Source organism: Schistocerca piceifrons, chromosome 2 (assembly GCF_021461385.2).
Source record: "Schistocerca piceifrons isolate TAMUIC-IGC-003096 chromosome 2, iqSchPice1.1, whole genome shotgun sequence".
In the NCBI taxonomy this organism is placed as follows: Eukaryota; Metazoa; Arthropoda; class Insecta; order Orthoptera; family Acrididae; genus Schistocerca; species Schistocerca piceifrons.
In genome coordinates, this window is record NC_060139.1 from 1,025,109,712 (window position 1) to 1,025,127,108 (window position 17,397).

The following is a 17,397-nucleotide window of genomic DNA, read 5'->3' on the forward strand; positions in this document are numbered from 1 at the left end:
GATCACCCTGGATGATCTCTGCACGTTGGTTCCTGAGGTTTCCCGAAGCACCGCTCACAGAATTTTAACGGAAACATTGAACTACCGGAAGGTGTGCGCAAGATGGCTGCCACGCATGCTGACTGAGGACCACATGCGGCAACGAGTTGATGCTTCCCGCTCGTTTCTTCACCGCCGAACAGGACAAATTTCTGGACTCAGTTGTCACGGGTGACGAAACCTGCGCATACCACTTTACACCTGTGACCAAGCAACAATTACGCCAGTGGCGGCATCCTTCTTCGCCTAAGCCGCGGAAATTCAAACAAACACAGTCTGCCGGTAAAGTCATGACAACCGTTTTTTGGTATCGGAAAGGGGTATTGTTGGGCGACTTTATGCCAACTGGGACCAAAATTAACGATGACAGGTACTGAAAAAAATCAAACGGGCAATTCAGAACCGGAGGAGAGGAATGTTGAGCAAGGGCGTACACATTCTCCATGACAACGGTCGCCCAGACATAGCTCGGCAAACCGTTGCTCTCCTGCAACAGTTACAGTGAAACATAATCACCCACGCACGCTATAGTCCTGACTTGGCGCCCAGCGACTATCACCTGTTCCCTAGGATAAAAGAACGTTTGGCCGGAAAGCGATTCAGCTCCGACGACGAGGTGAAAGAAGAGGTTCATAACTTTCTGAACAGCGTGGCGGCGAGCTGGTATGACATGGGCATACAAAAACTGCCACAGCGTCTACAAAAATGCATCGACAGAAATGGGGATTATGTCGAAAAATAGCTAAATGTTCAAGCTGTAAACTGATGTAAACCATTGTAGAAATAAACAGGTCTATGTACACTACTGGCCATTATAATTGCTACATCAAGAAGAAATGCAGATGATAAACGGGTATTCATTGGACAAATATATTATACTAGAACTGACATGTGATTACATTTTCACGCAATTTGGGTGCATAGATCCTGAGATATCAGTACCCAGAACAACCACCTCTGGCCGTAATAACGGACTTGATACGCCTAGGCATTTAGTCAAACAGAGCTTGGATGGCTTGTACAGGTACAGCTGCCCATGCAGCTTCCAACACGATACCATAGTTTATTAAGAGTAGTGACTGGCATATTGTGACGAGCAAGTCGCTCGGCGACCATTGACCAGACGTTTTCAGTTGGTGAGAGATCTGGAGAATGTGCTGGCCAGGGCAGCAGTCGAACATTTTCTGTATCCAGAAAGGCCCGTACAGGACCTGCAACATGCGGTGGTGCATTATCCTGCTGCAATGGGTGGAGCCACGGGTCGTAACACATCTGAAATGTAACGTCCACTTTTCAGAGTGCCGTCAATGCGAACAAGAGGTGACCGAGACGTGTAATCAATGGCACCCCATATCATCACGCCGGGTGATACGCCAGTATGGCGATGACGAATGCGCGCTTCCAAAGTGCGTTCACCGCGATGTCGCCAAACACGGATGCGACCATCGTGATGCTGTAAAAAGAACCTGGATTCACCCGAAAAACTGACGTTTTGCCGTTCGTGCACCCAGGTTCGTCGTTGAGTACACTAACGCAGGCGCTCCTGTCTGTGATGCAGCGTCGAGCTGATAGTCCATGCTGCTGCAAACGTTGTCGAACTGTTCGTGGAGATGGTTGTTGTCTTGCAAACGTCCCCACCTGTTGACTCAGGGATCGCATGCAGATGGTTGTTGTCTTGCGAACGTCCCCATCTGTTGACTCAGGGATCGAGACGTGGCTGCACGATCCGTTACAGCCTTGCGGATAAGATGCCTGACATCTCGACTGCTAGTGATACGAGGCCGTTGGGATCCAGCACGGCGTTCCGTATTACCCTCCTGAACCCACCGATTCCATATTCTGCTAACAGTCATTGGTTCTCGACCAACGCGAGCAGCAATGTCGCGATACGATAAACCGTAATTGCGATAGGCTAAAATCCGTCCTTGATCATAGTCGGAAACCTGATGGTACGCATTTCTCCTCCGTACACGAGGCATCACAACAACGTTTCATCAGGCAACGCCGGTCAACTGCTGTTTGTGTATGAGAAATCGGTTGGAAACTTTCCTCATGTCAGCACGTTGTAGGTGTCGCCACCGGCGCCAAACTGGTGTGAATGCTCTGAAAAGCTAATCATTTGCATATCACAGAATCTTCTTCCAGTCGGTTAAATTTCGTGTCTGTAGCACGTCATCTTCGTGGTGTAGCAATTTTTATGGACAGTAGTTTAGTTACACTCCTGGAAATTGAAATAAGAACACCGTGAATTCATTGTCCCAGGAAGGGGAAACTTTATTGACACATTCCTGGGGTCAGATACATCACATGATCACACTGACAGAACCACAGGCACATAGACACAGGCAACAGAGCATGCACAATGTCGGCACTAGTACAGTGTATATCCACCTTTCGCAGCAATGCAGGCTGCTATTCTCCCATGGAGACGATCGTAGAGATGCTGGATGTAGTCCTGTGGAACGGCTTGCCATGCCATTTCCACCTGGCGCCTCAGTTGGACCAGCGTTCGTGCTGGACGTGCAGACCGCGTGAGACGACGCTTCATCCAGTCCCAAACATGCTCAATGGGGGACAGATCCGGAGATCTTGCTGGCCAGGGTAGTTGACTTACACCTTCTAGAGCACGTTGGGTGGCACGGGATACATGCGGACGTGCATTGTCCTGTTGGAACAGCAAGTTCCCTTGCCGGTCTAGGAATGGTAGAACGATGGGTTCGATGACGGTTTGGATGTACCGTGCACTATTCAGTGTCCCCTCGACGATCTCCAGTGGTGCACGGCCAGTGTAGGAGATCGCTCCCCACACCATGATGCCGGGTGTTGGCCCTGTGTGCCTCAGTCGTATGCAGTCCTGATTGTGGCGCTCACCTGCACGGCGCCAAACACGCATACGACCATCGTTGGCAACAAAGGCAGAAGCGACTCTCATCGCTGAAGACGACACGTCTCCATTCGTCCCTCCATTCACGCCTGTCGCGACACCACTGGAGGCGGGCTGCACGATGTTGGGGCGTGAGCGGAAGACGGCCTAACGGTGTGCGGGACCGTAGCCCAGCTTCATGGAGACGGTTGCGAATGGTCCTCGCCGATACCCCAGGAGCAACAGTGTCCCTAATTTGCTGGGAAGTGGCGGTGCGGTCCCCTACGGCACTGCGTAGGATCCTACGGTCTTGGCGTGCATCCGTGCGTCGCTGCGGTCCGGTCCCAGGTCGACGGGCACGTGCACCTTCCGCCGACCACTGGCGACAACATCGATGTACTGTGAAGACCTCACGCCCCACGTGTTGAGCAATTCGGCGGTACGTCCACCCGGCCTCCCGCATGCCCACTATATGCCCTCGCTCAAAGTCCGTCAACTGCACATACGGTTCACGTCCACGCTGTCGCGGCATGCTACCAGTGTTAAAGACTGCGATGGAGCTCCGTATGCCACGGCAAACTGGCTGACACTGACGGCGGCGGTGCACAAATGCTGCGCAGCTAGCGCCAGTCGACGGCCAACACCGCGGTTCCTGGTGTGTCCGCTGTGCCGTGCGTGTGATCATTGCTTGTACAGCCCTCTCGCAGTGTCCGGAGCAAGTATGGTGGGTCTGACACACCGGTGTCAATGTGTTCTTTTTTCCATTTCCAGGAGTGTATAAAAAAAATAGGAGACCTTACTTTTGGGATTATCCTCGTATGTACACTGCGCAATAAATTTAAAAGGTCAGTTTTTCGAAACCCCGTAATTGTCTCACATTGCGAGGCATATGTTTTAAATTTGGCTCAAAGGTGGCCACAGCCTTCCCATGTGATGGAACAAAAGCGTAGCTCCCTGCGACGTCTCCCTCTGGGATTCGGCGACGCTTTAGTCAGCAAGGTGTCGACACAGGAGGCCAGAACTCATAAGTTCATGTGACTTGCAAGGTGGGTTAGTGTCACATTGGCACCAAATTCACCACAATTCCCCCCAATGCCACCATGGACGTGTCACACGATGAAAAGTTCGTTTCACTCTCAGCCGCATTGCGCCCATGTGTCTGGCGCCTCTGCGTTCGAGGTCAGAACCGCCTAGCGTTGAAATTAAACGATTTTCTTCTCCGTGGTCGAGGAAAGCATTTCATACACACCGCCGCTCAGTATCAACACGAAAAGACCTTAGGGGATGGCATGAAGGCCATTAATGAAAACACCCCTTGCCTTGGGAGCGACGATTGCTACGCATTTCGCGGTCGAAAAAGACAGCAGTGCGATGAGCGACAGGACAAGGTTTGACATTGCTGACACTCTCTGACGATCCAACCCTTACCTAAGGACATCGTGGGGTTGCAACAGCATTGTACGTGGTCGAACACCGTTGGAGTGCAGCGCGACCGCGATTTTTGTTCTTGTGTACTAACAGGGGCCGTTCAAAGCCGTTCGACCATATTTGTGTGAATGCATTTTATTCACGAATGTGGCAATGTCGCACCCCCTCCTCCTCCTGTGATCAACATGAGACTAAAAAATGATCATTTGATGAATAACTTACAGTTCTCGAACCTCCTGAAATGGAAGAACAGCATCGGCGACTTTCTTACGAAGTTCCACACAGCTGTCCGTGTAAGAATTCACATGATTCCTGAAAATGTCATTTGGTAGCAATCCACATTCCCAACAGAAATCCATATAAGACTGCACACTACACGATCGAGGAATTAGTGTTCTCGGTGAGGGTAGGGCAGATGGTAGGGTTCGAGTGTGGCGAAGACACCATGAATCCACGGACCCATGTTGTCAACAAGGTACTGTCCATGCTGATGGTGGCTCCATAATGGTAGAGGCTGTGTTTGCATGGAATGAACGGTGTCCTCTGGTCCAACTGAACCGATCTTTCACTGGAAATGGTTATGTTCGGCTACTTAATCGCAAATAGTAATGGAATTTTTATGCAAGACAATGCTCCAGGCCACTGGGCGACAGTTGTTCACTATTGGTTTGAAGAGCATTCTGGAAAGCTCGAGCGAATCGTTTGGCCATCTAGACCCCGACATGAACCCCATCGAGCATTTATGTGCCATAATCGAGAGGTCAGTTCGTGACCAACATCCTGCACCGGCAACACTTTCAGCAATTTCGCACGGCTCGAGAGGCAACATGGCTCAGTATTTCTGCAGCGGGCTTCCAACGACTTGTTGAATCCATGCCACGTCGAGTTCCCACGCCGGGCAAAAGCGGGACCTACACGATTTTGGGAGGTATGCCATGACTTCCATCACCTCAGTTTATTTGCTCATAAATTAAGAATAATGCTGATACATGGTGAAACAACGCTGTGGTGCGCAGTTTGCGTATTTAAATCACCTCGGGCTGTGACCATGCGGTGCATTTGCCCTGCAGTCGTCACACAGTGGCGCTGGCAGCAGTCCACTTACGCACAGGTGTGTTGGTGCATGTCAGAGTACGGTGCAGCGAGTAAGTGTGCAGACGCTTCCAGACGCGCTAATGGTGACTGTGTGTTGAAAATGGCTCAAAAGAACACATATTGATGACGTTGAGTAGAATACTAGGACGACTGGAGGCTGGTCAAACACAGCAGGTCGTAGCACGGGCCCTCCGTGTGCTACAAAGTGTGATCTCAAGATTATGGCAACGATTCCAGCAGACAGGAAACGTGTCCAGGCGCTACAGTACGGGACGTCCATAGTGTACAACACTACAAGAAGACCGATATCTCACCATCAGTGCCCGCAGACGGTCACGGAGTACTGCAGGTAGTCCTGCTCGGGACCTTACCGGAGCCACTGCAACGGTTGTCTCCAGATACACAGTCTATAGACGATTGAACAGACATGGTATATTCACCCGGAGACGTGCAAGGTGCATTCCACTGACCCCTGGTCACAGGAGAGCCGGTAAAACCTGGTGTCAAAAACAGTGGTCCCAGGTTATGTTCACGGACGAGTCCAAGTATAGTCTGAACAGTGATTCTCGCCGGGTTTTCATTGGCGTGAACCAAGAACCAGATACCAACCCCTTATGTCCTTGGAAGGGACCTCTATGGAGGTCGTGGTTTGATGGAATAGGGTGGGATTATGATTGGTGCACCTACACCCCTGCATGTCTTTGACAGAGGAACAGTAACAGGTCAGGTGTATCGGGATGTCTTTTTGCACCAGTGTGTTCGCCTTTTCAAGGGTGCAGTGGGTCCCACCTTCCCCCTGATAAATGATAACGCACGGCCCCACCGAGCTGCCATCGTGGAGGAGTACCTTGAAACAGAAGATATCAGGCGAATGGAGTGGCCTGCCTATTCTCCAGACCTAAACCCCATCGAGCACGTCTGGGATGCTCTCGGTCGACGTATCGCTGCACGTCTTCAAACCCCTAGGACACTTCAGGAACTCCGACAGGCACTGGTGCTAGAATGGGAGGCTATCCCCAGTAGCCGCTCGACCACCTGATCCAGAGTATGCCAACCCGTTGTGCGGCCTGTGTACGTGTGCATAGTGATCATATACCATATTGATGTCAGGGTACATGCGCAGGAAACAGTCCCGTTTTGTAGCACATGTGTTTCGGGACGGTTTTCTCAACTTATCACCGCCGGCTGGAGTGGCCGAGCGGTTCTAGGCGCTACAGTCTGGAACCGCGCGACCGCTCCGGTCGCAGGTTCGAATCCTGCCTCGGGCATGGATATGTGTGATGTCCTTAGGTTAGTTAGGTTTAAGTAGTTCTAAGTTCTAGGGGACTGATGACCTCAGAAGTTAAATCCCATAGTGCTAAGAGCCATGTGAACCATTTGTAAATAAATTAGGCTTATAGATGAGATACCCATGTTGTCACTTGCTCTTGTTTTTGCTGCTTGCGTACGTGAGTCGTAGCGACCACGGTGCAATGCGCCACATATATGAACAGTGCCACCTGGCAACCTAAACTATCAGTGCCTGCCAATCGTCTCACGGATTATATTGTTCAACATTACCAGTACTGATTGCTCTGCCGCTAATAATCGGAGCTGTGCGGTTGTGATGGTGACATTTCTTGATTTTCCTTCGTAAAGCAAAATTTAAAGATAAAATGGAACATATCGTGTTTGCTTTGCTATTTTGTGTTTCACGTCTTGAGTTGCCTGGATTTGGTTTTTATGACACTAACACACTTCACACATGGTTCAAATTACCAGCGGTTTGGGACATGTCTTGTGATAATATTTCGTTGTGGTAGCTATTAGTATCTTCACGCTTTGTCCTCCCTGTAGCCAAGACCGTTTCAGTTCACGTACATGTATCTGTGGATTTGTGCTTTGTTTTGTAGCTGTGGACCAGTGGGCGTTGTTTCTTACGAACCTTTCTGATACTGTCTGTATAACAAGGGTGGTCCTTTGAATCTGTAATTATTGTGTCGGTACACATTTTCTCAGAATTTGATCGACAACTCAACTACAGTACATCGGCCTTTTCATTGCCTGCGTCACATTATTCTACAAATTATTCGAGCTTCTTTCTGAGAAACCACAGAATCACTTCCTTATACACACATTAGAAAAAGTTTTGCATCACCCCGGTTCTCAGAACTGAAGATAGACGTTGACTGTGGATATTGTATCGCAGACACAGTCCCTTTGACTGTTCTGAGATGTCGCTAAAACCGCCCAAAGTTGTAAATAACCATGCATAAGCAGAGCTTATTAGACGGAGGGGGTCCGATAGCCGATCAGTTCCAGTCATTCCACCAGGAAGGAGGTACACGGCTCGTGTTTGTAGTTCTACCATGCCTAGACGGTCAATACCACTGTTCGATCGCGCCCACATTGTTAATTTGTGCCACGAAGGGCTCTCAACAATGGAAGTATCTACGTGTCTGGAAGTGAACCAAAACGATGTTATTCGGACATGGAGGAGATACAGAGAGACAGGAACTGTCGATGACATGCCTTGCTCAGGCCGCCCAAGGGCTACAACTGCAGTGGATGACCGCTACATACGGATTATGGCTCGGAGGAACCCTGACAGCAACGCCACCCTGTTGAATAATGCTTTTCGTCGTGTTACGATTCAAACTGTGCGCAACAGGCTGCATGATGCGCAACTTTACTCCCGACGTCCATGGCGAGGTCCATTTTTGCAACCACGACACCTTAGACACATTCTCCAGCGAGTGCAGCAAGATGGAAGTTCCCTGCTGTTTTGGGATGGCATTATGTGGGGCCGACGTACGCCTCTGGTGGTCATGGAAGGCGCCGTAACGGCTGTATGATATTTGAATGCCATCCTCCGACCGATAGTGCAACCGAATCGGCAGCATATTGGCGAGGCATTCTTCTTCATGGACGACAATTCGCGCCTCCCTCGTGCACATCTAGTGAATGACTTCCTTCAGGATAAAGACATCGCTCGACTACATCTACATCCACGTGATTATTCACAATAAAGTGCCTGGCAGAGGGTTCAATGAACCACCTTCAACCTGTCTCTCTACCGTTCCACTCTCCTCGAACGGCACGCGGGAAAAACGAGCACTTAAATTTTTCTGTGCGAGCCCTGATTTCTCATATTTTATCGTGACGATCATTTCTTCCTAAGTAGGTGGGTGCCAACAGAATGATTGACATTTCATGAGAAGACTCCGTCGCAAAGAAAAACGCCTTTGTTTTAACGATAACCACTCCAATTCACGTAACATCTCTGTGGCACTATCTCGCCTACTTCGCGATAATAACAAAACGAGCTGCTCTTCTTTGTATTTTTTCGATGTCATCCGTCAGCCCCATCTGATGCGGATCCCACATCGCACAGTAGTACTCCAGAATAGGGCGGACAAGCGTGGTGTAGGCAGTCCCTTTAGTAGACATGTTGAACCTTCTAAGTGTTCTGCCAATGAATCGCAGTCTTTGGTTGGCTCTTCCCACAACCTTATCTATGTGATCGTTCCATTTTTGGGTATTTGTAATTGTAATCCCTAAGTATTTAGTTGAATTTACAGCCTTCAGATTTATGTGACTTATCGAGTAATCGAAATTTAGCGGATTTCTTCTAGTACTCGTGTGAATAACTTCACACTTTTCGTTATTTAGGGTCAATTGCCACTTTTCCCATCATACAGATATCTTATCTAAATCATTTTGCAATTCGTTTTGGCCATCTGATGACTTTACAAGGCGGTAAATGACAGCATCATCTGCAAACAATCTTAAGACGGCTACTGAGATTATGTCGTTAATACAGACTAGAGTGACCAGCATGTTCTCCAGACATGAACCCTATCGAACATGCCTGGGATAGACTGAAATGGGCTGTTTATGGACGTGACCCACCAACCACTCCGAGGGATCTACGCCGAATCGCAGTGAGGAGTGGGACAATCTGGACCAACAGTGCCTTGATGAACTTGTGGATAGTATGCCACGACGGATACTGGCATGCATCAATGCAAGAGAACGTGTTACTCGGTATTAGTAGTACCGGTGTGTACAGAAACCTGGACCACCACCTCTGAAGGTGTCGCTGTATGGTAGTACAACATGCAATGTGTGGTTTTCATGGGCAATAAAAAGGGCAGAAATGATGTTTATGTTGAGCTCTGTTCCAATTTTCTGTAGAGGTCCCGGAACTCTCGGAACCGTGGTGATGTAAAACTGTTTTTGATGTGTGTACATTTCACTGAACATGTAGACTTCATTGCTTACTTTTCTAACAACATCATGATAACTTTCCTAGTCTTTGTGTGAACATCCGAAGAGAGATCTACTCTGCTGTCAACAACACTAGCGTAGCGTGATTCCATCAAAGGTAGGTTTGCCTACAATCTATTCTAAGCAATATTCGGGAAAAGCTTTGTTTGAAAGAAACTTTCCTCTATTCTAACAATCGAAATTCCAGGATGGAATAATGACAATATTATGAAAAGGGTAGTTTGCTACTCACAATATAGTGGAAATGCTGAGTCGCAGACAGGCACAACAAAAAGTCTGCTAAACAAGTACGCTTTCAGCCAAAAAGCCTTCTTCTGTATTAGACAAAAAACTCTCTCTCTCTCTCTCTCTCTCTCCCTCTCTCTCTCTCACACACACACACACACACATACACACGCAATCAGTTCTGACACACATGACTATTGTCTATGGATGCCGAGGCCAGACTCCTCTAATCTGCAGCTTACGAAGTTGTAATTCACCCAGTCCCCTACTTCTGCAGCTGAGTCGATCGAACGACCCAACCACTTTCACATGTTCCTTTTATTCTCTTTAAAATTACCAACATTTTTACTTAACACCCTCCGTTTTCTGTAAGCAATTAGCAGTTTCTATTTTTTGTAATTTTCCTTTTAACTCATTTCTTTGATTTTCTTTGCTGAAAGTAGCATTCACTTGTTTAATGGAAAAATATTATTACATGATGAAAACTGTCAAATAAACGACCTGTTTTAAAATACTGGTAAAAAGTTTTTAAATATGCAATAAATAAACGAAAAAGTAGAAAAGCGCCTTCCAGTTTCGCTGTGCGTAAACAGAGCGGCTAATTTGGTATATGAAGTCTGAAACCACTGAACTGGTTGAAGACTTGGAGGTCCACGTTACTCTGCGGTATTTTGGTGTAGTGTATGTAGCCAGCTGGGACCTGTATGGTGTAAGAATTTTTCGTCAGTAGCATATGGCTGGAAAAAGTCGGTGCAGTCGTGACGTTGCGTCCATAATTACCTGTTGAGTTCAGTATTCTGGGCTAAATTCGGAATTTGTTCGCAGTGACGTAGATGAGGAGACACTTTCAGTGAACCTCCCGGCGGATGAAGAAATGTAGATCGTGGGTGGCTCATCAGTCAAGTTCTCAACATCGCTAGTAAATTTGTCGTAGCTTTATTGCATACGGGTTTGTGGTATGTCTCCGGTCACATCATTTTGTCCCCTAATCGCTTCTAGGAAACGTATCTCTTCATCCTCCAAGATGATGGTGCCAACTTTAGCATGATTGATTTGGTTTACTTCGTATTCTAATAAAACTTTTCATGTGACCGACATTTGCAACATAAACACTACCGCTGAATTTTTGTAACACAGAAACTGCTTGACTGAGCATGAAATGTTTCATGAACGTATCTAATGTAACTGGTTCACACTCAGGCATATTGCAATTTTGAAATTTTTTCGCAATTTCAAGGTAATAACCGTTTGTATACACTATAAGCTTACATAAAAGGTGTGCTACCCGTTCAATTCGTAACCATCATAAAGACGTGTTGACAATTTCCGCAGTCGGCACTCTCTACTAGCGCAAACACTTACTGTTAGACTTAGCTTATCTGTCATTTTCTTGATGTCCTCACAGTATGTCCCGTCGCATGTGTAAAGCATGTATCTGCTTATCTGTTTATTCGACTTTTGGCTATGCGTTTATCCTTTTTACGTCTAATTTCTGCATTTTTGCCAGTTTCAAACTATTTCTTTTTGTTCATTGATGCAATAAAAACTCGACAGTTCAGCCTAAAAATTGGGCTTCAGTTCCGTCACTTATTTCTTGTAAACAACAAATGTAGCACATACCAATTATGGTAATTCAATGATATTGGCCAAATATTTCAAACAGTTACTAAATAGCGCGGAACCTGAACATCATTTGGAATTTGACCCCTATCGAAGAAACAAAATGCATTTAGAAAGAGTTATACCACCACATCCAGATGAAGTACAAGCAGCGATTAACTCACTTCGGAATTATAAAGCAGCAGGTGAGAACCAACTAGTGGCAGAACTTTGGAAATATGCAAATGTACAAACTATTCTGAACTTAAGTAAAAATCTCTCGGTGTGCATGCCGCGTCAAATCAGGATAAATCTCCAAGCTTTCGACCACTACCTCCATGGTCGTCGTCAGGGCTAAAACTGACTGTCGTGAACTAGCGAGGTTCCCACTTCTTTATGCAAAGGACGGCTACTGATTGGCTGGAATACGTCAGCCATATCGCTGATGTATTCCAGCCAATCAGTAGCCGTCCTTTGCATATAAAAGTGGGAACCTCGCTAGTTCACGACAGTCAGTTTTAGCCCTGACGACGACCATGGAGGTAGTGGTCGAAAGCTTGTAGATTTATCCTGATTTGACGCGGCATGTACACCGAGAGATTTTTACTCAAGAAATACGTCGCGAAAGACTTCGTAGCCATATTCTGAACTTACACGTACATCTTACTGACATCTGGAATACTGAGAAGTTACCAGAGGAATGGAATCTTGCAATAATCCATCCACTACACAAAAAAGGAGATAGATCGGATCCAAATAATTATAGCAGTATATCTCTGCTGCATACTACTTAAAATTTGAATTCCAAGGTTCTCTATTTTAGAATTCATGAACAGCTTGATGGTGAACTAGGCGAATATCAAGGAGGATTTCATCCAGGACGAAGCTGTCCTGATCAAATTATTATTCTCAAATGGATAATGAAACATCAAAGGGTCAAGAACAAAGAAATTGTTGATCACCTTGTCGATTTTAAAAAAAGCCTACGATAGTATCCATCGTGAATCTCTACTGTCAATTCTTAAAGAATTGGGTTTACATCAGAAACTTGTCAACCTCGTTGCAGTCACCCTTTTGCGATTCATACTGGCCTTCGACAAGGCGATGGATTGTCTCCGTTATTATTCAGTTGTGTGCTGGAGAAAATCATGTGTGAATGGAACAATATATGTCCGCCATCTGGTAAGATTGGAAGGAAGACTCTACTTAACTGCCTTGCATTGCAGATGATTTAGCGCTGTTACCAAACAATATTGATGAAGTAAAGGTTTAGGTGGAACAACTAGAACGATCAGCGCCAAAGATTGGATTGCAAATTTCGTTTGAGAAAACAGAAATGATGCCCAGCTTCCCAGTTGACACATCCCATATCATACTCCATAATGATCAAAAAATTAAAGTAGTAAAAATGTTTAAATATCTTGGTGAGATTATTACCTGGAATTCTAATGAAAGAGCATAAACAGATAGTAGAACATTAAATTTACAGCGAGCGCAGAGAACCACATAGCCAACCTATGAAAAAAAACGATCTCTCTCAATAAATGCTAAATTTCGATATTACTCCTCCGTCGTTAAACCGGAAGCAACATATGCAAGTGAAAAACTAAATAAAAAACATGAAGTTAATGGGCAGTGGAGACTTCTGCCCAATTCAGTAGTGTATAAAGAAAGTGAATCCATTATTGATACAATGCGGAAAACAAGGATTGCATTTTTCGGCCACATATCTGGCCTACCAAATACTAGAATCCTGAAGCAACTTTTTGACTACTTCAGGAACAGTAAAACCAAAAACATCTGGTTTAAGGAAGTACAAAGTGATTTGGGTGAAATGAACATCACCACACACCAAATTCAACACAGAGAAGAGAAACTGCTTCTGAAGAACAAATATACACGGCTGACATTCAGACCATGAAACGGAAGAAGTATGTCATATCTGCAGAAGAACGGGCGGCCAGATCATAGCGAATGAAGAAATTTTGGGAAACGAAGAAATTGCTGACTGCTAAGACCTAAACTTAATCATTGTAGACTCTGTTGTATTATGTTCGATTTTAGTGCTCCAATGTGGGCGTAAACCATGTAAATAAATAAATAAACGACAAATGTCGTGCGTAAGAGAAAGAAGAGTAACCTCTTTCAAAAACCTATGACATCTAGGGTAGCGTTCACGTTGAGGAACGGTGAAGATAAGAAAAACTCATGAGGACGAATAGTGGTGTACGCTTTGCGACAAGCGCCTGCCAGCGTGCTTCACAAACGTTGTAACATCGCCAGGTGTGACTAGCAGCTGACGTCAACGGAATGTCATTTCAGCCGTCTTCTAAAGCACATCAAGGGCTATTAGACGCTAATTGCATCTGGAACTATTTGGATTTCCCCCCTATAAACCTGACCTGAAATTGGGTACTCTAGGAATTCAACAGAGGCACGTGAAGACTCCCAAAGTGTGTTGTGGTGCGATCAGGATGTTACTTATGAACTGTTCATAAAAGCTGATGAGTGTAATGTAAATATTACTCGGAAAGTCGACCCGTGACCGTTGAAAGACGGATGTATCGATTGCACTTTTACATAAATCTATCTAGTGAGTGCTTTTTCGGAACCTGGGGGAAAATAGTGTTGCACCCCTCCTACTGCTATAAAAACATATTTGCTACCAGTTCAGATTTTTACTAAGCATCATCAAACACAGGAAATTTTTGATTTACAGCGTCTGTATGGAGACGTACCTGCTGTTACACCTCACTCTGTAGAACATCGAAAACACGAAATGGACAACAGAACTCAATACACAGACTTTAAACACTGTTCAGGTGATTCAGTATGTCATTAATGTAATAGTACACTGCAACAAACATCTGGAGCCTTGTAAATTGTCAGAATGTCATCACTGTTAGACGTCTGAACCAAAACTCCCCCGAGACGTTTAGTGAGTAAATAAAATAGAAGTTACTGGTTGCAATCATTTGTGTATATCAGTTGATATTCATGAGTCACTGTTGGTCCAAGCCTCAAATCTGCACATTCAAACAGCAGCCACCGTTTTAACTGTGTGGGGAAGTCCTCTTCGTTCTCATGACGTCCCCGATATCATCACACTTATCCTTCACATTCCAGTCAGTTGCCTTCGCTACGAGGATTAGTTCCCAAGGTGAGACACTAACTTTCTAGCCTCCAGCTGGAGGGTTAGTGTTACCCGCACTGGCAACTAATGGCCTGCTTTCAGGTTCTAAGTAGAAACAAAATTAATGTTGTCTAGAGTGAAAGACAGTAAATATTGTCCAAAAGTCTTTTTCGCAAGCAGATCTCGACCAGTCGTCTGCTGTGACAACTGCAAATTGTGCCACACCGGGATTCCAACCAGAATGTTTTGCTTATCACGAGCGATTGTTGTAGCCAATCAAGCCATACTGGAATGTCTCGAAGACCAACCCAGACTTTGTGATTTTTCCCTCCCATTACTTTCGCGCATTAAGCACCTGCGATTACTTTATTAACTTAGGACGTACAATGGAATTTAAAGATCTTCGTGAGAAACGGCTTATGATTATTTCCTTGGATATTGTTTAAAGGCGCACCTTCAGTTTTCCACACCTACGAAGGCCGAGTAATCGGCTAATTAATAATACAAGTAAAGGCGTTTCCAAGCGCAACTACCTAAGATTTCGCTCATAATTGTTGCTAAGATCATCTGCCTCACAAACCTTCGTACACAGCAGGGCTGCCAGTAACAGGCATTACCTCCATTTGTAGTAGCACCGTCAGTTGTGCTGTGTCGTGGGTTCCCAGGTGTTGGAACTCGACGTGCCACTGAGGTAGACGCACATCTAGCCCCAGTAACTTTTGAGAGTGACGTAAAAAGGATCAAAATGATTAAAACCGAACTGTCAATGTGGTTAGGAAAGTCGTCGGTTCATGAGGCTGCTCGACGGGTGTAGGCAGTACAACGACACTGATTACAAACCCAACTCGACGACGCATTGCGCTAGCGACCATCTGTCTGTCATCTACAAGAAACAGGCGCATCTGGCGCATCGCAGGTGATAAGTGGAAAGCCACTCCGCTAAGATGTTCACAAGAGAACTATGCGGGATGTTCCACAATGTTCTCGAGGTCAGCAATGAGTACAAGGCTTCAGCCAGCCATTTAGTCAGTCATCATAATGTGTCCCGAATAATTTGTCTAAACAGTAGCCAGCTACATGTTCCCTTTTCCTGCCTAGCGGTGTGCTTTCCAAAAACGTCTTTCACACAGGATAATTCATATCATTAAAAGTACTAAACAACGATTGTGTGTCAAGAGTTAGCAACTGTTCGTCAAGAAATTATCGCCGTAGCTCGAGTGGTAACGGAATGTCGTTCCGTTACAACGTGCTAAATGTGGAGGCAGATATGCTGTGCTGCAGCTGTCTGGACTGTGTGCGACATCGGGAGAAATCGTATGCAAATATTAGTCAAGCCACCAAAATCTCTCATTTCAAACATTTTATTACTACACTTGTACCACCTCTCGGGTGGTCATCTGAGCAGTCGTTTCCCTAGCGATTGTCCTTGTGTAGAAATTTTAGCTAGTCTTGAAAGATCTACATCTACATGGATACTCTGCAAATCACACTTGAGTGCCTGGCAGAGGGGTCATCGAACCATCTTCGCAATAATTCTCTGTTACTCCAATCTTGAACAGCGCGCGGAAAAAATGAACGTCCTTTCCACATGATCCTTCCAATTTCTTTGTCTTGTCTTCATCCATTTATTTTTATTTTGTATTCCACACTGTTCCCTTATCGACAAATTTGTTCTTTTGTCCCACATGGTTACTCCTTGTATCTGTCTTTGTACCTTCATTTCCACTGCCGTTAACTTTTGTTTCATTTTTTTCGTTTCTGCTCTAGTTTCTAAAGCATATGTTAAAACAGGACGCACCATTGTTTTATATATTTTTATTTTTTCCTCATTTGTCACAAATTTCTTTCTCTGTGCAGTATTTTGCACGTGTCTGGCTACCCTTGCTGCCTTTGTCACTTGATTTTTCACTTCTCTGGGTAAGTCTTCATAGCTTTTGATACTACCATACTCTTAGTTTTGTAGATGAGATTTCCATGTTATATTGCTTAGCGGTTTTATTAATTTGATGAAGTAACCTTATTAAATTATTCTCGTTGTTTGCTATTTGTATAGCATCGTCAGCGTAATACATAGTATTTACCACTTTATTTCCAGTTTTTTAGCCCGGTTCCTTTCTTACATCATGAATGACGTGATCCATTATTAAAGTGTCTCCTTGTCTTATTTCTTTACCTAGCATAATTTTATCTGTGAATCCTTCGTGTTTTTTAATTCTAGTTTCATTACCTATATTTATGTACGTTCTGTCATTTTTCACAAAATCCTTTGGTACTCTCTTGTCGATTAAGGTTAGAATCAACGAAGCATAGGTAGGCTGGCTTGTTAAATTCTATGGATTTATCCACAGTCTGTCTTAAAGCGAAAATAGCATCTACTGTGCTCCTGTCTTTCCTGAATTCTTGCCGTTCGTGTGCTATTTCCATATAATTCAGCATTCTGTTTCTATTTAATGATGTTAAGACTTTTAAGGTGGTACCAAGCAAGGTTAATCCCCAGTAATCATCTAACATTTACTTATCTCCTTCTTTATAATTGTAATACTTTCTTTCCATTCTCTTGGCGTCCTGCCTTCCTTCGTGATACTGTTAAGCAAAGTATGCAGCAGTTGTTATAATGCCTGCCGCCGTATTTTATTAATTCGATATGCCTGGAGATTTTCTATTTTTAATTATTTTTATTGCGGAGCATATTTCCTTCAGTGAGAAGAAGTCTATTTGGCTGTCGTTTTCTGTGCTTTGGTGACTA

At 45.1% G+C, this 17,397-nt stretch overlaps 1 protein-coding gene across 1 annotated transcript in view; it reads left to right on the forward strand.

The window, feature by feature from the left end:
- LOC124777615 (protein quick-to-court) overlaps positions 1–17,397 on the forward strand; it is a 342,810-nt gene that overhangs the window by 127,898 nt on the left and 197,515 nt on the right. The window contains exon 2 of the mRNA XM_047253077.1: positions 16,509–16,568. The gene's annotated coding sequence lies outside the window, so the exon portion shown is untranslated. The remainder of the gene's footprint in view (positions 1–16,508; positions 16,569–17,397) is intronic.